Source organism: Protopterus annectens, chromosome 1.part1 (assembly GCF_019279795.1).
Source record: "Protopterus annectens isolate FY-2018-M chromosome 1.part1, PAN1.0, whole genome shotgun sequence".
Taxonomy (NCBI): Eukaryota; Metazoa; Chordata; order Ceratodontiformes; family Protopteridae; genus Protopterus; species Protopterus annectens.
In genome coordinates this window covers 1,343,185,860-1,343,209,931 of record NC_056726.1, presented here as the reverse complement: position 1 = coordinate 1,343,209,931, position 24,072 = coordinate 1,343,185,860, and the positions used below count along the sequence as shown (strand labels likewise).

The 24,072-nt window shown below is 42.9% G+C and overlaps 1 protein-coding gene across 6 annotated transcripts in view; it reads right to left on the bottom strand.

Moving 5' to 3' along the window:
• The window catches only part of CCHR1.PART1H18orf25 (chromosome chr1.part1 C18orf25 homolog), a 988,978-nt gene that overhangs the window by 58,069 nt on the left and 906,837 nt on the right, over window positions 1–24,072 (bottom strand). The gene's annotated exons all lie outside the window — the stretch shown is intronic.

The window sequence follows — 24,072 nt, the reverse complement described above, 5'->3', positions numbered from 1 at the left end:
TGGAGGGAACAAAGGATTCCTGGTCATCATGGGAAATGGAGAAAAGAACCTAACCAGTTAGAGTAAGGGAACAAATGCCAGGTGAGGCACCCCAAACAGATAAGGCAGTAGAGTGGGGCTTTGAGGAACAGATAACGGGTCTCTTCTTTAGATAAGGTCACAACAAGGGCAGCCACATCTAGCAAGGCCAGAACAGTTTTATGAGGATGAGCTTGACCTTGTATTCTTAATTTTTGTGTAGGAGTACTGTAATGGAAATGGAGGGAAGATGTAAGGGTGACTGGGGTCCAAAATCAGGAAAAGCAGCTCCCTTATAGACATGTGCTCTCTTATACAACTAAACAAGAAATAAAGAAGTTCAAGTCCAACATGGCCAACTATGAGTTCAGAATAGCCTCACAGGCTAAGGACAATCAGAAGGGCTTCTTCAGCTACATCCCGAACCTTAGAGGTAACACACAACAGTGTACTGAATTGGTGAATGGCACTACCTACACTAATCAGGGTGATATAGTAAATCTACTGGCTGATAAATTCAGCTCAGATTTCACCTTTTACTCCTCCAAGCTTCAAGAGATGAAATCCCTTCCAACATACTTCCCCCAGCTATCGTCAGGGACCAGGACTTGCTAAAGCCAAGATTACCACCTACATGGGTCCTGACAACATCCCCAGTTGCCTCATGAACAGTCTAAAACATGACCTATCGGGACCAGTTGAGGCACTCCAATTATAGCCTTGAAACAGGCCACATTCCGAGTGAATGAAGGACTGCAACAGTCATTCCCCTCCACAACAGCAGACCATCAACTGATCCAGGGAACTACAGACCATCTAACAAGCCTAATCCGCAAAGCATGGAACGAATCATCGTGGAAATGATAAATAAGGGCATTGGCAACTTGCAGACACCGGATCCATCCCAATTTGGTTTAGTTAAGGGAATCATGCCTACCTAACCTGGTAGACTACTTTGAGAGGTTCACCAAGGCAATGGATGAGGGTAAAACAATGCACACAGTATATCTTGACCTGGCTAAGGCATTTGATACAATACCCCTTTCAGGCACTGCTGACAAGCTCTCTGAGCTAGGTGTAAACCCTTACATAACTTGCTAGATTGTTGGCTGTCTCACAGTCAGGACAGGTGAAACCACCTCCACCAAAAGACCAGTCACCAAGGGAGTACTCTTGGGCTCCATGTTGGGCCACCTCCTGTTTAGCATCTACTTCTCAGAAGTCAAAGTTAACATTAAAGGCCCCTGGTTTCCTATTATAGACTCCACCTATGACACAAACATCTTACAAGTTGGTTTAACACAGACAAATGACTGGTGCCAAAGCCATGACCTAAAACTCAATGTCAAAAAATCCATTATAATGCCCTCTGGGAAGCTGTCAATGCAAGTTAATTACTCCATTGATAAAACACCCCTAAGAGTCGATCCAGCAGTAAGGGATCTGGGAACATATGTAGACAGCAATCTGGCCTTTGATCAACATGTAATTAAAATAAGAAAAAACTACAGTTGTGTACACTTACCATAAATGTAAATGTTGGAGTGTATTCACTGTTGCAGTCATTACATTTGGGTAATCTGCTGGCAGGATGCCCTCAGTTGGCCTGAATATCAAAGTCTTGGGTCCTGCATCGGTTGCCGTCTCCTCTTCCATGACGTCAGGTCGTCAGGGTTATAAAACATGCAGCTGATGCCATTTTCTTCAGTTTTTCTTGCCCCAGATGTCAGGTGCCCCCGAAATGGGGAGCAAAAAATAAAAAAATTATATATATATATATATATACACACACACACACATATATACATATATATATATATATATATAAATGCAATTGTAACAACATAAACTTTACCTTCATCTAAAAGCAAATACACCACAAAGGCTGTAGAATATAGTGAAGGAAAGAGAAGTTCTAGAAAAAAGGGAGATGGCGGGTGGGTAACCCGGACTGCAACAGTGAATACACTCGAACATCTACATTTATGGTATGTGTACACAACTGTACTATGTTCTTCGTGTTTCACTGTTGCAGTCATTACATTTGGGTAGAATCCCAAAGCTATGGATGGGAGGATGGAGCTAAATATCATTAGGAGCGGCTATAAGGCCCTGCAGAACTGCAGTGGCAAAGCCTGCCCTGGACTTAGAGAAGAGAGGCAAATGATAATGCTTTGTAAATGTATGAACAGAGCTCCAAGTAGCAGCTTCTAGAATGTCTTTGGTTGGAACTCCTCTGAGAAAAGCTGCTGAGGTAGAGGCAGCCTTGGTGGAATGTGACCTGATTTCCTTGGGCACTGGTTTACCATGATGCAAGTAGCAGAAACGAATGCAGTGGCTTATCCACTTTGAAATAGTCTGCTTTGAAATAGCCTTCCCCTCTGATCCTGCAGCAAATGACACCAGCAGTTGCTCAGACTTTCTTAGAGATTTGGTCCTGTTTAAGTAGAATCTTAGTTGTCTGTGTACATCCAAGGAATGCAGAATCCGCTCCCCCTTGTTCTGCGGATTTGGGTAAAAAGTTGGCAGGTGAATAGTTTGGTTAAGAGTCACACACGATACCACCTTAGGTATAAAGGAAGGATTGGTCCTGAGGGACACCCTGTCCGGATGAAGTGTAATAAAAGGCTCCACAGCCATGAGGGCCTGTAGTTCTGAAACCTTTCTTGCTGAAGTGATTGCCAGAAGGAAAGCTGTTTTCCAAGATAAAAACTTGTATCCTCAGTAGCTGCTGGTTCAAAAGGAGGCAGGGTAAGCTTTTCCAGCACAAAATTGAGGTCCCATGCAGGAGTTGGTGATCTTCTGGGAGGCCTTAAATTTTTGGCCCCTCTAAGATACTGTTTTAGCAGAGGATGAGAAAAGCTGGGAGGCTCTGTGTTGTAATGAGCCGAGATGGCAGAGGCATGAATTTTTATTGATGAAAAAGATAGGCCCTTGTCAAGCATCTCAGTCAAGTATTGTAAAATCTGAGGAATATTTGGCTTTGCTGTGTCCGTTCCTTTTGCTTGGTTCCAAGCACAGAATCTCTTCCGTTTATCAGCATAAGATTTTCTAGTACTGGGTCTTCTGGCTTCCAAAATGACATCCATCACAGATTTACTGAGAGGTGTTGTTTGAATAATTACATGATCAGCCACACTGCCAGATTCAGAGTTTGGAGCTGATTGTGCAGAATTTGATTGCTCTGCTGAGACAGTAGATGAGGTATTTGAGGCAAGTACCAAGGAGGGAGTTGAGACACATTCCTTAGAATTGGGTACCAGTGCTGGTGAGGCCAGTCCGGGGCAATTAGGATCACTTTTGGTTTTTCCTGTCTGACCTTTAGTAAGACCTTGGGGAGAAGAGGCTGAGGAGGAAAGACGTATACTGATAGGTCTTTCCAACTGAAGGATAGGGCATCCACTTTCCATGCTCGTCTGTGATAAGTCCTTGTGCAGTAGATAATTTTAGGGAGAGGCAAATAGATCTATGTCTGGACTCCCCCATTTCTCTCATCATGCTGAAGACTTGTGGGTCCAGTTTCCACCCATGAGGATCCATAATATTTCTGCTTAGATCGTCTGCCAGAGTATTTTGCTTTCCTGGCAGGAACTGAGCTTGAAGGTGTACTTGGTAAGTCAGGTCTGTGTTCCACAATGCCATGGCAAGTCTGCAAAGGGGGTAGGAATGTGTACCTCCCCTGCTTGTTTATGTACCACATAACCGTGGTGTTGTCGATCTTTATCAATAGTTGTCCTGGATGAAGTAAATCCTTGAAGGCTATCAGGGCATTCTGAACAGCTAACATCTCCTTCTGGTTGATATGCGGATGCATTTGTTTTGGGCTCCATATGCCCTGAATACATCTCCCCGCCAGGTGGGCTCCCCAAGCATAGTCTGATGAGTCTGTAGTTAGGGTTTGGGAGGCAGGGGGTAGAGTGAAAGACCGTCCCATGTTCTGGTGACATGTCTCTGCCCACCAAAGAAACTCCTGTTGCAGGCAGGGAATGAGAGGAATCATTGTTTCCAGACTGTGACAATGCTGACTCTATAAACTTTTTAGATACCACTGTAGTTTCCTCATATGCAGTCTTGCATATGGAATTAGTAGAATGCAGGATGCCATGAACCCCAAAGCCTGCAGAATTTGTCTTGCAGCTAACTGGGTTTTGTTGCCATCTGTTTGAAGTAGTCAGTTGCCTTTGTTTGTCTGGCGTAAGGTAAGCCATCTGGGCAGTTGTATTCAAGCTTGCACCCAGGAATGTAATTTTTTGAGAGGGTACCAGTTGTGATTTCTTTTCATTTATTGTGTACCCTAGGCATGTTAGAAGCCTTTTTACAAACGCCAGATGTTGAAGAAGAATGTCCTTGTTTTCTGCTTGAATGAGACAGTCGTCCAAGTAAGGACAGATTTGTATGCTTCTTTGTCTGCAAAATGCAATTACTGGTGCCAGGCACTTTGGCTTATCTACTGCGCCCAGGATCTTTACAAAGGGCAGTGCAGAGAATTGGTAATGCATAAAACCAGCCTTGAAGTGGAGGTATCTTCTGCAAGATTCCCTTATTGGGATATGCAGGTATGCCTCTTTTAAGTCTAGAGTCACTAACCAAGCGTTTTGCCCAGCATGGGCAGAAGCTGTTGCAAAGTCAGCATTTTGAATTTTGGGATGTCCAAGAATGTGTTCAAAATCGATAAATCCAGTATTGGACGCCAGGCATCATCTTTTCTGCGTACCAGGAACAGTCTTGAGTAAAACCCTTGCCCTTTTTCCTGTTCTAGTACTGGTTGAATTGCCCCCATATCCATGAGGGACGCAATGTGTTTCTGTGCCTCTGCCCATTGATTTTGTGGCAGATCTGGCCAACCATTTGGAATTGGCAAGGTATGGAAATGAAATCTGTACTCCTGGGATACTATATTTAATACCCACTTGTCCTGGGTTATTAACTGCCAATTCTGAGCATGAAGTGCTAATTTTCCCCCTAAGGGGGCTGCCAAAAGATAAATGCTTGGTGATGGCAGAGGGAAGTCATTGAGACTGCTTACTGTAGGGTTGTGCTTTGTTTCCTCCAGATTTGGAGGTAGAGGCACCCCATTGCTTTGACCTGTAAGAACCCTGTGATTGGTATCTAGAGCCTTTTGAGCACCTGGATTTGCCTTATGAGGCTCTGTTGGACACAGGAAAGGACCAATTTTTTGTAGGCCAGTGTCTACTGAATCTGGGTGGCTGCACTTGTAAGAAATCCTTTACAGTTTGCATAGATTTAGCTTTGTCTTCCATTTTCTTTAAAACCTCTTCTGCCTTATTACCAAACAGAGTATCATGCTGTAAATGTGCATCCAACAATTTAGCTTTAACATGATCAGGCAGATTTTGGAGCCAGGCATGCCTTCTAATCACAGATCCAGTAACTGCGACCCTGCAAGAGGCCTCCAAGGAATCAAAACCACATTGCAAAGTATGCTTTCCAACCTGTTCTGCTGCATGCAATAATTCCTGTAATTCTTTATTTTCCACACATTCAGAAATCAACATCATTTTCTGTTTCAATAATCCCATAACATGCTGTTGATATTTAAGCATATGAAACTGGCAGTTTAAGGCCCTAATTGCCAAGGTTGCAGACGTATAAACCTTCTTTCCCCATCTATCCAGCGCCCTGGAATCTCTATCAGAGGGGGTAGGATTCTTGGCTGTAGAGGCCTTTACATCTTTGAGACCCTGTGAGATAGTTTCAGCGTCAGCAGCAGGATTTTTGAATAAAAATTTGCGGGAGTCAGGAACCCTGTAATATCTGTCTGGCTTACTAGGAGCAGGAGGAGGTAAGGAATCAGGAGCCATGCTTGATTCTAAAAATACATCATCAATGATGTCTAATACAGGAGGTATAGCCAAAGGCCTACGCTGAGGAAGAAGGAAATCCCTAAGCCTCTTTTTTGATTCTGAGAAATCCTGACTCTCCCAATGAAAATGTTTCCTTAAAGTATGCAAGGTTTCTCCAAAAGAATAATCTTCAGGAGGAGATGCAGATGGGATGGATTCTTCTGCATCTGAATCCTCATAGGGTGGTATAGAAAATTCCTGATCAGAAGAGGAATCAGAAGAAATAGAAACCTGATCTGAAGATTCATAATCAGTGTCTTGCCTAGGCCTCTTATCAGGAGGGGGTTGGGAACCCCTGACCAAGGTAATTAAGTCTTCAGCCATTTTGATCATCTGTTTTTTAGGCATAGGGGCCTAAGCACATGGCTCATGCGTTGTTTTTTTAGCCTTAGAAGTTGTTTTTGTTTTTGAAGCTGGCGTCGGTTTTATATAGAAATGTTGAGGCCTGAAAACACCCTCAGAAGCCGGTGCCTGCTCAGCGGCTCTGGACCCATCCAAGGGAGAGACATCCACGGGTACAATACTCTGATAATCTCACGGCATGCCGGACTCCGCATAGGTCTCGGTAGAAGCCTGCGACTCAAAAGTAGCAGGTATCAGGGGCTGCAAAAGCACCTCACTGAGTACCGACGAACCGGCGACTGGCTTAGGAGAAGCTTCGTTGTCGGTTTTGGACCTCGACGGTCTGTCTCTGCCCTTTTCTTTGCGTTTTTTGTGAACTCCGGTAGTCGGATTGCTATCCGACGACATTTCAGGGTAATTAAATCTGTTTCCAAAATATTTTGAAGCAAAGATATACCGACGCTTAATAGTGCGTTGGTTAAATCTAGCACAAAACCGACAGCAAGGCACGTTATGATCTGGGCCTAGGCAAGGAATACAGTACAAATGAAAATGCTTATGAGGTATTTGCTTCCCACAAGTAATGCAATTATTAACTTTTACTGACATCGGTAAGGAGCAAGAAAAAGTTTCCCCAATGGGGTACTTAGCTTTAATTGAAGACTTCGGTTCTGAAACTCGAATATGAAAATTTCAGGAGTCGGCCAACCGGCACGTGCGAACTGCTTCTGCTTCGGGCACCGAGCAGCAAGAAAGACTGAAGAAAATGGTGTCGGCTGCATGTTTTATACCCCCGACATCATGGAAGAGGAGACAGCAACCGAAGCAGGACCCAAGACTTTGATATTCAGGCCGACTGAGGGCAACCTGCCAGCAGATTACCGAAATGTACTGACTGCAACAGTGAAACAAGAACAACATTATTCTTTGCTGCCAGACTTACAGGTAAACGGTATGGCATCCAGGTCTAAAGAAGTTATAGTACCACTCTACCCAGTCCATATCAAACTTATCATAGAATGCAATGCTCCTTGGGCATGTATCTAAACCAAGACAACTGTGACAGTTGGAACACCCACAAAAGTTTCTATCCACGAAAATTCACAGCATGAATGCCCTGTCCTGCACTGATTACCTAAAGGCTGTGTCTCTGTATTCAGTCTCCTACAGGCTGCTGACAGAGGATATTTGAATGGCTTACAGGGCTTCCTCAGACCCAGCCCTGATGGATCTGTTGCATATGCACAAAACAAACAGTACCAGAATCACTAGATCAAGGGATCTGAATTTCGCTTGTGACATAAACCGAATGTACTGGAGAGAAAGAAAAATGTCTCAAAGGATACACGCAGTATAGGATAGGCTCTCCCATCATTCAAATGAAACCTTGACAACTGGATGGTAAATTGTAAATTTACCCCATCTGGCCTTCATGCCCCTTATGGACAGAGGCTGTCAGTAAGAAAAATATCCTAAAAACCCTCCTACCAATCCTTAGCTATCTGCCTTCTAACGTGCCCCCCCCCCCATGTGATACTTTGGGGCCAAATAGTTTGGAGTGCGTTTCTAGGCTTATAAGAGCTGTGGTTGTTAGCCTAGTAATAACTTATAAACCTAGAAATACTGGCATACATTTCTGAATGGCAGTAATGCACTGAAGACGGAGTGCTACAAAAGTTCATTGGGATCTGATGACCATGCCCACTTCACCCCACCAAGCTATACCTCTGGCTTCAAGCACTGCAGATAATGTGATAGTATAGTTATTTTTACTTTCAAACTGCAGTATATTCCCACAATAGCAAATGCAGTTTTTATTCACAATTTCACACCTTTGTTTTCTTTAAAATGCCACACACTTAAGCCAAGCTCAAACAACTGAATACATTTTTCTTAATTCAAAACCAAGAACAGTAAAATTGTTCTGCTTTATAAGAGCTTTTCAAAGGGACCAAAAGTAGGCTTACAAAACCATTGGGCTGCTCAGTTTTGAGGCATTTTTAGCTGACAAACATCAGAAGCATATTACTTTTATGCTGTTATGATATTTAGAAAGCAAACATTAGAATATCTGAAAATAAATTCTGAACAGGTTTATACTATTACTTACAACCCATAACAACTAAACATAAGCTATATATTTACTGGAATGTTATACTTCTGTCCAAATACAGGAACTGTAAGACTTGCTTTGGCATCCTCTAGTGATGGCAATGAACTCCTCAAGCTTGAGTTGCTGGTCTAACCATAACACCCTGTTACCCAGACATCCACTAGATTGAGTAACGCCATCATATTGTGAAGAAAAAGACCTATGAATGATAACAGTAGCACCAGAACAGACAAAGAATGAACAGAACTACCTACCTACAAGGCCCCTTGGAAAGCAACAATTTGGAGGGAGAAGGTAGGCATGTCATTCTAGCTTCCAGAGAAATCTAACACTCTATTAAGAACATAGCTTATGTATTTCTCAAGTCCTTTCCAAATGCTGGAACTGTAGGACACAGTCCCCAGCTAACCAAGGGTGGCCCTAAGCCAATGAACCTTTTAAAATGGTTGCATCAAAAGATGCTCTGGTCTGCAATGAAGACCAAGTAGCAGCCACTGCTCTCCCTTCCCTTCAATTGGAAAGATATAGCTGGCGCCCTGACCGAATGCTCTTTTAGAGGTTTGGACAACTGATGACCTGCTGAATTATAGCAATATGATAAGCAATCGGATATCCACTTAGCTAATGTGATTTTTGCCAAACCTGTGAGCCAACCTAGCTGGAGAAAACTAACGAAAAGTTGCTCACCTTTCCTGAAAACCTTAGTATTGTTTAAATAAAATCTTAATTATTCAGTAAACATCCAAAAAGTTGAGAAGGTATTCCCCTTTGTTTGAGTATCCAGGAAAGAAGTCTGACAAATGAATGTATTGATACAAATTATTTTGAGTAAACACTTTAGGCATGAAGGATGAACTGGCTCTCCGAGATACTCTAGCAGGGTGAAAAGCGATATAGGGGTATTAGGAAGAAAGTGTGTGCAGCTCTGATACCCTCCTAGCAGAACTGATACACACCAGAAGTTCGGAATTTAAGTGGAATTGAACTGACTGGTTTAAATGGAGGTTTTATTAAGTTCTCCAATACAAAGTTAGGATCCCAGGATCGAGCAGGTTTCACTAAGGGAGGCCTAGAATGGAAAATACCTTTGAGAAATGCCTCATATGCTCTGGGAAGGATAAAGAAACAGTCAAGAAATCTTCATGATATGATGAAATGGCTGCTAAATACACCATGATAGAGGAATAAATGGCTTTGCTGTAAAGTCCTACTAAAAAGACAAACATTTGTTCTAAGGATGCTGAAGCCAGTAGAACATTCTTATTCTATGCCTAACTGGAAAACTTTTTCCACTTTTCTTTACAGATATTTCTGGTAGAAGGTATCTGTAAGGCTGTGATAAGCTCAACTACGTCAGGAAGGGACGAATGGTGCCTGACCATTTACTGTAACTAGAGAAATCATGGGCAAATGAAGGGAATATGAATGTCTGGATGAGGCTGCCGGAGGGGTGATTCAGCAGATATAGGCTCTGCAAAAGAAGAGAGTTTCTTCTTCAGGAATGGGAACCATGTCTAATGGGGTCAGAAGGGGGCTATGAGAATGGGTTGTGCCTTGTAAACTTGGGCTTTCTGAAGATATCTTAACAGAAGAAAGGGAGTAAAGGCGCATTGCATTCCCGGAGACCAGTCATGGAAGAATGCATCTCTGGGTTCCTGTCCTTCCTGTGGAACTAAACTGAAGAAGTGGAAGCATTTCATGTTGAATGGTGAAACAAAAAGATCATAGCAAGGATTCCTCCCTGCTTCTTGAATAAGGTGTGTGCTGTTTTGTTGTTGAGACCATTTGTGTGGCAGTAATGTATGCCTGCTTAGTTTATCCTCTGTCGTATTAGAAGACCAGGGTATGTGGGTTATCATAAAACGCTGTGCCGACAGAACCCACTTCTCATACTATCATTTTTTCTCTCTGCATAGGGAGTTGGAACATGTTCTTCCTTGATTGTTTATGTGCCACATCATTGCCATGTTGTCTGGTTGTATGGAGACTGCACCTTAAGGGAGCAAGCCCTGAAAGGCCTGCAACAATTAGGACGACTGCTGTTGATCACACTGATAAGCAATGAGGCCACTTCTGGGTTCCAAGAACCCTGAACCATCTTGTCTAAGTTATGCCTCCCCCCACCCCCAGGCTGTGTCCATTGTTGCAGTTGTGCTCACGAGTGGTCAAACAAATAGTACACCCTTTGACAAGTTTTGAGAATCCTTCCATCAATTAAAACACCTTCTGCAAGCCCATGAAATGTGATCTACTAAATCTAGTTGCCAAGAATGATCCCACTGCCCTTGAAGGGTCCATTACAAAATTCTCATGTTGAGTCTAACATGAGGGATCATCTGGATATAGGCATACATCAGCCCAGCATCCTGAGTACAACAACATCTGATGGTTGTCTCTCCAGTAACAAGGGTGCGACTTCCAAGATGACTGAAGAAATTCTGTCTTGAGGTAGTCATCATCTTCTTCTTTCGGCTGTTCCCGTTAGGGGGTCGCCACAGCAGATTATCTGTTTTCATTTCTTCCTGTCCTCTGCATCATGCTCTTTCACACCAACCGCCTGCATGCCCTCTCTCACCACATCCATAAACCTTACCTTAGGCCTTCCTCTTTTCCTCTTACCTGGCAGCTCCATCCCTAGCATCATTTTCCCAATATACCCAGCATCCCTCCTTGGCACATGTCCAAACCAACGCAATCTCACCTCTCTTGCTTTGTCTCCAAACTGTCCAACCTGAGTTGACCCTCTAATATACTGATTCCTGATCCTGTCCATCCTAGTCACACCCAGTGCAAATCTTAACATCTTCAAATCTGCCAGATCCAGCTCTGACTCCTGCCTTTTCGTCAATGCCACCGTCTCCAACCCATATAACATAGCTGGTGTCACTACCCTCTTGTAGACCTTCCCTTTCACTGTTACTGGTACCCGTCTTTCACAAATCACTCCTGACACTCTTCTCCACCCATTCCACCCTGCCTGTACTCTCTTCTTCACCTCTCTTCCACATTCACCATTACTCTGAACTGTTGATCCCAAGTACTTAAACTCATCCACTTTTACCAACTCTACTCCCTGCATCCTCACCATTCCTCTACCCTCCCTCTCATTTATACACATATATTCTGTTTTAGCCCTGATTACCTTCATTCCTCTCCTCTCTAAAGCATACCTCCACCTCTCCAGGGTCTCCTCAACCTGGTCCCTACTCTCACTACATATCACAATGTCATCTGCAAACATCATAGTCCATGGGGCCTCCTGTCTGATCTCGTCTGTCAACCTGTCCATCACCACTGCAAATAAGAAAGGGCTCAGAGCTGATCCTTGATGTAATCCCACCTCCACCTTAAACGTATCTGTCACTCCAACCACAGTCCTCACCAATGTCACACTACCCTCGTACATATCCTGTACCACTCTTACATACTTCTCTGCCACTCCCGACTTCCTCATGCAATACCACAACTCCTCTCTAGGCACCCTGTCATATGCTTTCTCTAAGTCCACAAAGACACAATGCAATTCCTTCTGACCTTCTCTGTATTTCTCCAACACTCTCAGAGCAAATATTGCATCTGTAGTGCTCTTTCATGGCATGAAACCATACTGCTGATCACTAATCATCACCTCCCTTCTTAACCTAGCTTCCACTACTCTCTCCCATAAATTCAAGCTGTGACTGATCAATTTTATCCCTCTGTAGTTACTGCAGCTCTGCACATCACCCTTATTCTTAAAGATAGGTACCAAAACACTTTCTGCACTCCTCAGGCATCCTCTGACTTTCCAAAATTTAATTAAAAAATCTGGTTAAAAATTCCACTGCCATTTCTCCTAAGCACCTCCATGCTTCCACTGGTATGTCATCTGGGCCAACAGCCTTTCCATTCTTCATCCTCTTCATAGCTGTCCTTACTTCCTCCTTGCTAATCTGTTTCACTTCCTGATTCACTATCCCCACATCATCCAACCTTCTCTCTCTCTCATTCTCCTCATTCATCAGCCCTTCAAAGTACTCTTTCCATCAACTCAACACACTCTCCTCACTTGTGAGTGCGTTTCCCTCACTATCCTTTATCACCCTTACCTGCTGCACATCTTCCCAGCTCTGTCCCTCTGTCTAGCCAATTGGTACAGGTCCTTTTCTCCCTCTTTAGTGTCCAATCTCTCATACAACTCTCCATATGCCTTATCCTTAGCCTTCACCACCTCTTTGCCATGCGCCTCATCTCCTTATACTCATGTCTACTTTCATCTCTTTGACAATCCCACTTCTTAGTCAGCCTCTTCCTCTGTATACTCTCCTGTACTTCCTCATTCCACCACCAGGTCTCCTTGTCCTCCTTCCTTTGTCCAGATGTCACACCATGCACCTTTCTAGCAGTCTCCCTTACTAGCTCTGCTGTAGTTACCCAGCTATTTGGTAACTCTTCACTGCCTCCCAGTGCCTGTCTTAACTCTTCCCTGAACTCCACCTCACAATCACCCTTTTTTAACTTCCACCATTTAATCCTTGGCACTGCTTTCACACTCCTCCTCCTCTTCTTGATCACCATCATCCTACAGACCACCATTCTATGCTGCTTAACTACACTTTCCCCTGTCACCACTTTACAGTCTCCAATCTCCTTCAGACTGGCCCACCTACATAGGATATAATCCACCTGTGTGTATCTTCCTCCACTCTTGTACGTCACCCTATGCTCCTCCCTCTTCTTAAAATTTGTATTCACCACAGCCATGTCCATCCTTTTCGCAAAATCCACAATCATCTGACCTTCTGCATTCCTCTCCTTAACACCATACCTACCCATCACTTCCTCCATCCCCTCTGTTCACTTCACCAGCATGCCCACTGAAGTCCGCTCCAATCACTAGTCTCTCACCCATGGGTACACTCACCACCACTTCATCCAACTCACTCCAACATTTTTCTTTCTCATCCATCGCACACCCAACTTGTGGAGCATACGCACTAACAACATTCATCATTGCACCATCAATTTCAAGCTTCATAAACATCACTCTATCAGACACTCTACGTCCAAAACACTCTTGGCATACTGTTCCTTTAGGATAACCCCTACCTCATTTCTCCCGCCATCCACACCATGGTAGAACAATTTGAATCCACTTCCTATACACCTGGCTTTACTTCTCTTCCATCTGGTCTCTTGCACGCACAATATATCAACTTCCTTCTCTCCATCATATCAGCTAGATCTCTCCCCATACCAGTCATACTAACAACATTTAAAGTTCCTACCCTCACTACTACACTCCTAGCCTTCCTCCTCTCTTCCTGCCTTTGGGCATGCCTTCCACCCTCCTCTTCTCCTTCGGCCAACAGTAGCCCAATTTCCACCAGCACCCTGTTGGCTAACAGTACTGGTGGCGGTCATTGTTAATCCGGGCCTCGACCGATCCAGTATGGAAATATGAAATGTTCTCCACATAAGTAATTTGGCAGAGGTTTTATGCCGGATGCCCTTCCTGACGCAACCCTCCCCATTTATCCGGGCTTGGGACAGGCACAAAGAAATGCACTGGCTTGTGCATCCCCAGTGGCTGAGTCTATCTTGAGGTAACATGGCTAGTTATTTTAAGTGTCTAGGCAGGGACCTATGAATATAAAATCCTGGGAAAGTTCCAGTTGAGATACGGTCTTGTATAACATGATCCCCAAAGACAGGTATGAAGCAATATCATCTAGTTAAGGGAAGCTTTTCCATAGCAGGTGCTACCAGGAGCCAATCGTACAAGTACAGAAAGATTCTTACTCCAAAAAAAAAAACAAAAACCAAATAATGCAATCTGACTATCCAAAAAAAGAGCAGAATGATAATGCACAAAAGAGAAAAAGCATGGAAAGAATAGCAAAAATATAAAACACTTCAATATCTTGAAAACTTTAGAATGTTTCGCAATCGTACTACAAAGCAAATAAATGAACACAAAAATTACACTATAACAATTTTTAGAATAATATTAAACACAATCCTAAAAAAAAGTTTGGACATCCATTAAAGAAATCTTGCATCCTGGCTAAAAATTCAAACCAAACCCTCACCACTCAAAACTGCAATACAGTTCAGTTCTTATTTTATAGACAGTATAGCATCTCCAACCAAGGATTCCTCATCATCTAATCCCAACCCTGCCCAACAACAGCCACATATCACCACATCCACTTTCACCTTCAAACCTGTGCCCACATCCTATATAAAACTACTCTTAAACAGACAAACTGTGCTCTTCTTCAGCTGATGACCTTCCAAGCGAGTACCTAAAAATAGCAACCAAAAGTATTTCCTATCCTGACAAAATTCTTATAAATAGGTCAGTCCAAGAATCCCACATTCCCTCTCTCTGGAAAATGTCACACATTACCCCCCCCCCCCCTGCACAGAGGAGGATATTCAACAGACATTAATAATTTTAGACCCATAGCAATTTTACCTCCCCTTGCCAAAGTACTTGAAAAATGTATTAAAAACAATTGCTAAACTATGTCCTGCAGGAAGAACTCCTATCCCCTACACAACATGGCTTCCGTCCTTCACATAGTACTAGCACTGTCCTTCTAACCTTTACAGATACTGTCAATAAAGCCACAGATAACAGCAAATGAGTCTCTTCCTTTACTTTTAGACTAGACTTGTCTAAAGCCTTCAACACAGTGTCACAGCAAACTTTTAATTCAAATGTCCTTACTAGGTCTCTTTCAGCCCACCCTTCTTTGGTTCAAAAGCTACATGTCCAATAGGTATCAGTCAGTAAAATGGCACTCCATGCTCTGTCCTTATCTCCCAGTCACCACTGGTGTACCTCAAGGCTAAATCCTTGGCCCCCTCCTCTAACATCTTCACCAACACCTTCTATTTATCTACACAACAGGCCACCCTAATACAGCACCAGATGACTCCACACTCATTTGCATGTCCGACAATGTGGCATACCTCCAAAAAATTACTCAGGAAGCCTTAACAGCCACTGAAACATGGCTTTATAGCTCATAACTCATGCTCAACCCAAATAAGACCAAACTACCACTTTTTTTCCCTATATCTGGCTCTCATGAAAACAAAGAAATTCAAGTCCTCTCTCTTGATAATACCACTGAAGTCACTTCTCATAGAAAATGATTAGGGGTGATAGTGGATAAGCTTACATTCGACCTGCATATACAAAATTGCACAAGAATAACTCAGCAAAAACTAGGGATGCTTTACAGAGCCAAAAAACTTTCTCACTGATGCAACTAAAACTACATGTGCCGCTACTACTTATCTCCTCCCCACACTTCTTTATGATGCGCTCATCCTTACTAACCTCCAGCCTTCACAAAAATTAAAACTTGAACAATGCTATAACAAAATTGCTAAATTTGTAGCAAATACCCCTTTTCAGAACCCACCACTGTAGAGCAGTAAAAAGCCTTAATTGGTTAGAAATGCCTCATCAACATACACACACAGCTTTTTACCACCTATAAAATTAGCCAGCATCCATCTGTCTGTCTAGCACTAAAAAACATTCTATACAACTATGTTCACAGTCAGTCATTGTGATCCAGTGACCAAAAACTCTTATCTGTCTACAAACCTATCAAATCTGCTGGGCAGAGTCTGTAGTTGTACAAGGTTGCTAAGTTCTGGAACTCATTGCCTGTATCCATCAGGTCAATACCTTCCCTCCCATCTTTCAAAAACACTTTGAAAAACTTCCTAACTAAAATCTGGCTCTGTTCTTGCTCTAAACCAGGATAAACTATATCCCTAATTGTCAACAAGTACCTTTTCATTCCTTATACCTCCTTGCTCTCCATTCTTCACTTACTTTCCTTCTATCAAAATTCCCCTCCCTGGCTTTCTCTCTAAATATACTATAATCCTGTTTTTCCCACACTTCATACTGCAGTTCCTGTTTACCTTTAATTTTTCTACAAACAGTCTAAAAATTTCTATAAATATTAAATGATTTGTAATATAACTTTTATTGACTCTTAACCAATGTTTTTATATTATCCCTAATTTGTTATAATTATTAAACTGCAGATGTTTTTGTTTTATTTTTTGAAGATCGAAAAAAATATTGTTCTTAAAATGTTTTGTAATAATTCTGAGGTTTTCTCCCTGGGACTCTACTGAAAATGGGCTTCTACCTAGTTAGACTTTCCGGTAATCAAATGTTAACAAATAAATAAAACTGTGGGACGCTACAGGGGGCAATGTATTTGGAAAGCACCTGGCAGCTGTGGAGTCTAAATAGCAAGGCCTGGAACTGAGAGTGACTGGCTCCTACCTTGAAACAGAGGTATCTTCTTGATGCTCCTTGATATGCAGGTAGGTGTCTTGAAGATCCAAAGACCATGTCCTGTCCCTTACATGGAGACACAGCAGTATGGACTGCACTGAAACCATTCAAAATGACTATTCCTGTGAAAATTGATCAATCCAGCTTAGATCTAGTATCACCATGAAGGCTTTCGTTTTATTTTCTTTGCCACTGAAAAGAATTTGGAGTAAAAACCCAGATCCTATCTGGTCTGGCAGGACCTCTTTGATGTCTTTTGTTGAGGAAACTCTGGACCTCCTGTAAGGATGTTTCCCTTTGTTGCAGTGGCACTGTTAGAAGACAAGAAGCTAGTCTTGTGGGCTTCTTCAAAAACAAAATATAGCAGCCACTGGATATGATGTTCCTTACCTATTTGTCCTGGCTGATGGCCAGACATGCTGGAATGTGCAAGGAGAGTCATCCTCAGGCTGCTTTCAGAGTAGAGCAGTCAGGCAAACCTTCAAGGACCACAGGTGTAATACCCCCAAAACGATCCCCAGAACCCTAGTGATAGGGACCACCTCTACACCTTGTGTGAAGGCTGGACCCATACCTTAGGACCTTTTGTTCTGCTGTCTGCTCTGGTGCTGTTGGGATTCTGGTTACACTGAAATGTCCTCTGTGGGGCCAAGAACTTGACCACACAGTTGTAAGCATCCTGCTCTCTTGGTCACAGTGTAATGGTCTCTCTTACTTGTTGTTCAAACGAGGTGGTGTTGTCAAATGTAACATTATTGATGAAAGCCACCTTAAAGTGATCTGCAAAATCAGTGAGGCGCACCCAGACCCGTCTCCTCATACCCAAACCTGACACTGCTGCCCTTCCATAACATCAGTTACTTTACAGATCAGATGCATGGCCAGCAAAGAAATACTATTCACTGCTGCCTCTTGAGTTTCCAACTGCGATCGTAACTGGGTTTCAGAGCATTAGTTGTTTTGTTTGCAATCTCCCTTTGAAATCAAATTATATCTTGGACGGCGCAGTGGTTGTGTCACCACCTCACAGCAAGAGGTTGTCTGGTTCGATTCTCGGCAGCGGTGCCGTCTGTGTGGAGTCTGCATGTCCTTCATGCATCCGTGTGGCTTTCCTCCGGGTGTTCTGGTTTCCTACCACATTCCAAAGACATGCATGTGGAGCGCTTTTCTCTGGGTCTCCATTGAAAACTGGCTTTGTTTCAAGTCGGACTTTCCCCATAAACAAATGTTAAATAAATAAAAATAAAATAAAATATGCAACATGTAAGCTCAATGCCTGAATGGTGAACGTACTGGATACACAGACCGATTTTCTCAGTCCATCCATCATCCCGGACTCTGTTAGTTGGATGGATAAGACTGAGTGTCCTCCGGGATCTCTTTTTTAGTGACTGCAGCAACCACTATGCAGTCAACAAGAGGTCTCTTGCTCCAATTTTGCTTCTCTTTGAGGTAACAGAGTAATCTGTTGAGCTTCCTGGGGTTGGGCTCAGCTACATCGGCTTCTATGTCTACCAGTGTTTGTGTGTGTATGTGGTGGTGGTGAGTTACTACCCATGCTGTAGGATATTCCTTCAGGGAGGTAGAGCCTACAGGCCAAGACCCACTCTACTTGATCAGCTCTAATATTTCACTGAAGAATGCATCCTCTGAAGGGGATTTGAGCAAATCCTTCCCTTCGTAAAGATCTCCTCCTGGACATCTAGGTACTTCTGTATACACTTCCTCTTTCTTGGAGGAATAATAGGACAGTCATCTGAACTATCCTGGGAAGGTGGAACACTTGATCTCAACAGACTAGGCCCCTTATCCTGAGAGACTCTAGCTGATGGTCAGCCAAAGGACTCCACCTCTGCTCTGATGAATCCACTGAAATACTCTGTATCTGAGTAAACAGAATCGCAGATCAAGTCCATTCTGGTACCTTGCCCCGACTCTAGCTGTTGATGCTAGTCAGGACGTGGACATTTGGCTCCAAAATGTTGAATGTTGAGAACTGCAACAAGATGGTAAATGTCACAGCAGCCACTACAGCACAGTGTGTCTTGGAACCTAGCGACATCTGATGTTGCAGGTACCAGTATAATAGCCAGAGTCTGTCCATGCTTGTGTACCTGCAGTAACAGCCAGTATGGATAGTAACAGCCAGTATGGATTCCATCACTGCCACAGCTGAAACTGGGCCCAGAAACGAATGGATCCCTGGGTCACTGATGAGACTGTTTAACCCACAGTAAGGATTGTTGGGACCAAGAAGACACTACTGAAGCTGAGCTTTGACAAAAGCTGACATAATCTGCTTCCAATGTATTGCTGTAGGGCTCCAGAGGAACCTGTAGCAATGGATAAAAGCTACAAGAGGAAGTATAAGAGGCAATATCCTTAAAAACTCCTTCTCAGAAGAAAAGCTATCCATTCTTCTTCTCAGTACCAAGTCCATGGTGTCAGAAAATTTGTGCTGAGGAGAGGCAGACTTATAACTGGAGTATTTTTCATTTGGGAGATGGGAAAGTAGTCCTGGCTAATTTAAGTTGAGTCAAATTTTCAAAAACTGGTAACTCCTAGTCCTCAGCTTTCATTTTTTCTTTACTCTTTTCTAACTCAAAACTCTTATCCTGATCTGCTGAAGCAGATGATTCAGTCAGTGCCAAATTGGGCGGGAAAATCCCTTTGACTATAAGTTAACTTTTTCTGCCTGCCAAACTTTTGGTGCTAAATGTTTTGCATAGTGGGAAGCTGTTGTCCAGGTGACAGGCACCCAAAAACAATACATAAAGCTTGTGTGTCCTTTTGGGGGTTACTGTGCTAACAGTGTTTACGTTTTTTAAAACTAGGGTTTGACTCTCTATCAAGAGTTTAAATTGTTTAATCACACACAGATGGCAATACTAGTATAAAAAGTAGTTAGGGAAAAAAAAAACAGCTAACAGGCCAAGGACCTGCTTACTAAACTGATGGGGTTATAGAAGAGAACTAGGAAGGATAAATAAGACTGGGAAAAAGTGAGATTAGAAATTGGAAACTGTTGAAGCTCCTAGATGAAAAATCTGTCTACTGGCAAAATATTTTGATAAAACTGACTTATCTGCAACATGCAAAACCTAGAAAACACTCTCCTTTTAGCTCAAGATGTTGGACAAGTCATAGCTTAATGGTGGCAATAGAATTTGGTGTATGTATGGGCAACAAGGTGTTATAGGTGGGGAGGAACTCGACATGTTCGCATTCACTGCTATTATCAGAGGGTGCCAAGTCCAGACAGCACCTGGAAATCTAATGCTCCATGTTACCTCATGAAATTAATTATACAGTTAGAAAACACTCCTGCTTATATCTAAACTATCTTTATTATGAACTCATATAGTTATTACAGCATATACTAACCAAACTATTTGAATGGTGAATGTTGCACGTTACTGATTGTCTAATACTTATCTACTCTATGTACTGATATGCTTGTACACACTATACTTATTAACTTGTTTTGTTTTTGGAGAAAAGCTCCACATATAAAGTAAAATGACAGATGCACTGCATACATGCATATCAGTCATACTGGGTGAAAAATGAAAACAGCATGGGTCAAGGTAGATGTGAAATAAAAGAAAATTTGAAGCTTTTCTCCCCAGGCCTCTGCTGAAAATGGGCTCCTACCCAGTCAGGAGTTCCCCGTAATCAAACGGCAATCAATCAATAAATAAATACTATCTATAGTACATACAAATACAAAGTACAGTTGTGTACACTTACCACAAATGTAGATGTTCGAATGTATTCACTGTTGCAGTCATCACATTTGGGTTATCTGCTTGCAGTAGCCCTCAGTCGGCCTGATTATCAAAGTCTTGGGTCATGCGTCGAGTGCTGTCTCACCTTCCATGATGTCAGGTAGTCAGGGGTATAAAGCATGCAGCCGACACCATTACATCAGTTTTTCTTGCCCCAGATGTCAGGTGCCTCCATAATGGGAAGCAACTATATACTACAGTTGTGTACACTTACCATAAATGTAGATGTTCGAGAGTATTCACTGTTGCAGTCATTACATTTGGGTAATCTGCTGGCAGGTTGCCCTCAGTCAGCCTGAATTCCAAAGTCTTGGGTCCTGCATCGGTTGCTGTCTTCTCTTCCATGACGTCAGGTCATCAGGGGTATAAAACATGCAGCCGACGCCATTTTCTTTAGTTTTTCTTGCCCCCGATGTCAGGTGCCCCCAAAAAGGTAGCAATATTATATAAATATATAAATACATGCATCAATATAAACTTTACCTTCATCTACAAGCAAATATACCACATAGGTTGTAGAAGATAGTGAAGGAAAGATAAACTTCAGAATGACAGGGGGATGGCGGGAGGGTAACCTGGACTGCAACAGTGAACACTCGAACATCTACATTTATGGTAAGTGTACACGACTGTACTATGTTCTTCGTGTTTCACTGTTGCAGTCATTACATTTGGGTAGAATCCCAAAGCTATGGTTGGGAGGCTGGAGCTAAACAGCATTAGGTGTGGCTATAAGGCCCTGCAGCACTGCAGTGGCAAAGCCTGCCCTGGACTTAGAGTAGAGAGGCAAATGGTAATGCTTTGCAAAGGTGTGAACAGAACTCCAAGTAGCAGCCTCTAGAATGTCATTGGTTGGTACTCCTCTGAGAAAGGCTGCTGAAGCAGCTGCAGCTCTGGTGGAATGAGACCTAATGCCCTTGGGCACAGGTTTACCATGGTGTAAGTAGCAGAAACGGATGCAGTGGCTTATCCATTTTGAAACTGTCTGCTTTGAAATAGCCTTTCCTGCTGATCCTGCAGCATATGGCACTAGTAATCGCTCAGTTTTTTTTTTAGAGCTTTAGTCCTGCTCAAGTAGAATCTTAACTGTCTCTGAACGTCCAAAGAATGCAGAATTCTCTCCCCTTTGTTCTGCGGAATTGGATAAAAAGTTGGCAGATGAATTGTTTCTTTAAGAGCCACACTGGAAACCACCTTAGGCATAAAAGGAGGATTTGTCCTCAGAGACACCCTGTCCGGGTAAAATATGATAAAAGGCTCTACAGCCATGAGGGCCTGTAGCTCTGAAACTCTTCTTGCTGAAGTAATTGCTAGTAGCAGAGCTGTCTTCCATGATAAAAACTTTATATCAGCGGTAGCAGCTGGTTCAAATGGAGGCAGGGTGAGTTTTTCCAACACATAATTGAGGTCCCATGCAGGTAATGGTGATCTTCTAGAGGGCCTTAAATTTTTGGCTCCTCTAAGATACTGCTTTAGTAAAGGATGAGAAAAGATTGGTGGCTCTGTGTTGTAATGAGCCGTAATGGCAGAGGCATGGATTTTGATTGATGAGAAAGATAGGTCTTTGTCAAGCATCTCAGTTAAGTATTGTAATATCTGAGGAATATATGGTTCTGCTGTATCAGTTCCTTGTGCTTGATTCCAAGCACAGAATTCTCTTCCATTTGTCAGCGGAAGATTTTCTAATACTAAGCCTTTTGGCTTCCAAAATGACATCCATCACAGCTTTACTGAGAGGTGTTGTTTGTATGACTACATGATCAGCCATGCTGCCAGGTTCAGAGTCTGTAGTTGATTGTGCAGGATCTGAGTGTTTTGTTGGGACAGTAGTTGTGGTCCTTGAGGCAAGGTCCAAGCTGGGTATTGAGACGAGTTCCTTAGGATTGGGTACCAGTATTGGCGGGGCCAGTCCGGGGCAATTAGTATCATCTTTGGCTTCTCTTGTCTGACTTTTAGGAGGACCTTGGTGAGAAGATCTTAGGAAGAAAGACGTAAACTGATAGGTTTTTCCAACTGAAGGATGAGGCGTCCACTTTCCATGCTTGTCTGTGATAAGTCCTTGTGCAGAATCTTTTCAGTTGATAATTTTGAGGAGAGACAAATAGATCTATGTCTGGGCTCCCCCATTTCTCTGTTATCATGCTGAAGACTTGCGGATTTAGTTTCCACTCGTGAGGATCCATAAGATTTCTGCTTAAATCATCTGCCAGAGTGTTTTGTTTTCCTGGCAGGAATTGAGCTTGAAGATGTATTTGGTAGGTCAAAGTTGTGTCCCACAGTGCTATGGCTAATCTGCAAAGGGGGTATTGAGTGTGTGCCCCCTTGCTTGTTTATATACCACGACTGTGGTGTTGTCCGTCTTTATCAGTAGATGTCCTGGATGAAGTAAGTCCTTGAAGGCTGTTAGGGCATTTTGAACAGCTAGCATCTCTTTCTGGTTGATATGTAGATGCATTTTCGTTGGTGCCCATATGCCCTGAATGCATCTTCCTGCCATGTGCCCCCCCCCCCCCCAGGCATAATCTGATGTGTCCGTTAAGGTTTGGCTGGCAGGGGGTAGAGTTGAGGGTCGTCCAATGTCTTGGTGACAGGCCTTTGCACACCATAGAAACTCCTGTTGCAGGCAGGGAATGAGAGGAATCATTGTTTCCAGACTGTGTGAATGCTGACTCCATAAACTTTTTAGGTACCATTGAAGTTTCCTCATATGCATTCTTGCATATGGGATTAGTTGGATGCAGGATGCCATGAAGCCCAAAGCCTGCAGAATTTGTCTTGCAGAAGACTGGGTTTTTGTTGCCATCAGTTTGAAGTAAGTAGTCAGTTGCCTTTGTTTGTCTGGCGTAAGGTAAGCCATCTGGGCAGTTGTATTCAAGCTTGCACCCAGGAATGCTATTTTTTGAGAGGGTACTAATTGTGATTTATTTTCATTTATAGTGTACCCTAGGCATGTTAGAAGCCTTTTCACAAATGCCAGGTGTCGAAGAAGTGTGTCCTTGTTCTCTGCTTGAATGAGTCAGTCGTCCAAGTAAGGATATATTTGTATACTTCTTTGTCTACAAAATGCAATTACTGGTGCCAGGCACTTTGTAAAGACCCTGGGTGCAGTAGATAAGCCAAAGGGCAGTGCAAAGAATTGGTAATGCATTAAGCCAGCCTTGAATCTGAGGTATCTTCTGCAGGACTGTCTTATTGGGACATACAGGTATGCCTCTTTTAGGTCTAATGTCACCAGCCAAGCATTCTTGCCCAGCATTTGCAGAAACTCCTGTAAAGTCAGCATTTTGAATTTTGGAATGTCCAGGTATGTGCTCAAAATTGATAAATCTAGTACTGGCTGCCAGGCCTTGTCCTTTCTGGGTACCAAGAACGGTCTTGAGTAAAAACCTTGTCCTTTTTCCTGTTCTGGTACTGGTTGAATGGCCCCCATATCCATGAGGGACGTAACCTGTGTCTGTGCCTCTGCCCATTGATATTTGGGCAGATCTGGCCAACCGTTTGCCACTGGCAGAGTGTGGAAATGGAATCTGTATCCCTGTGATACTATGTTTAGTACCCACTTGTCCTGGGTTATTAACTGCCAATTTTGAGCAAAAAAAAGTGCTAATTTTCCGCTAAGGGTGCTGTCAA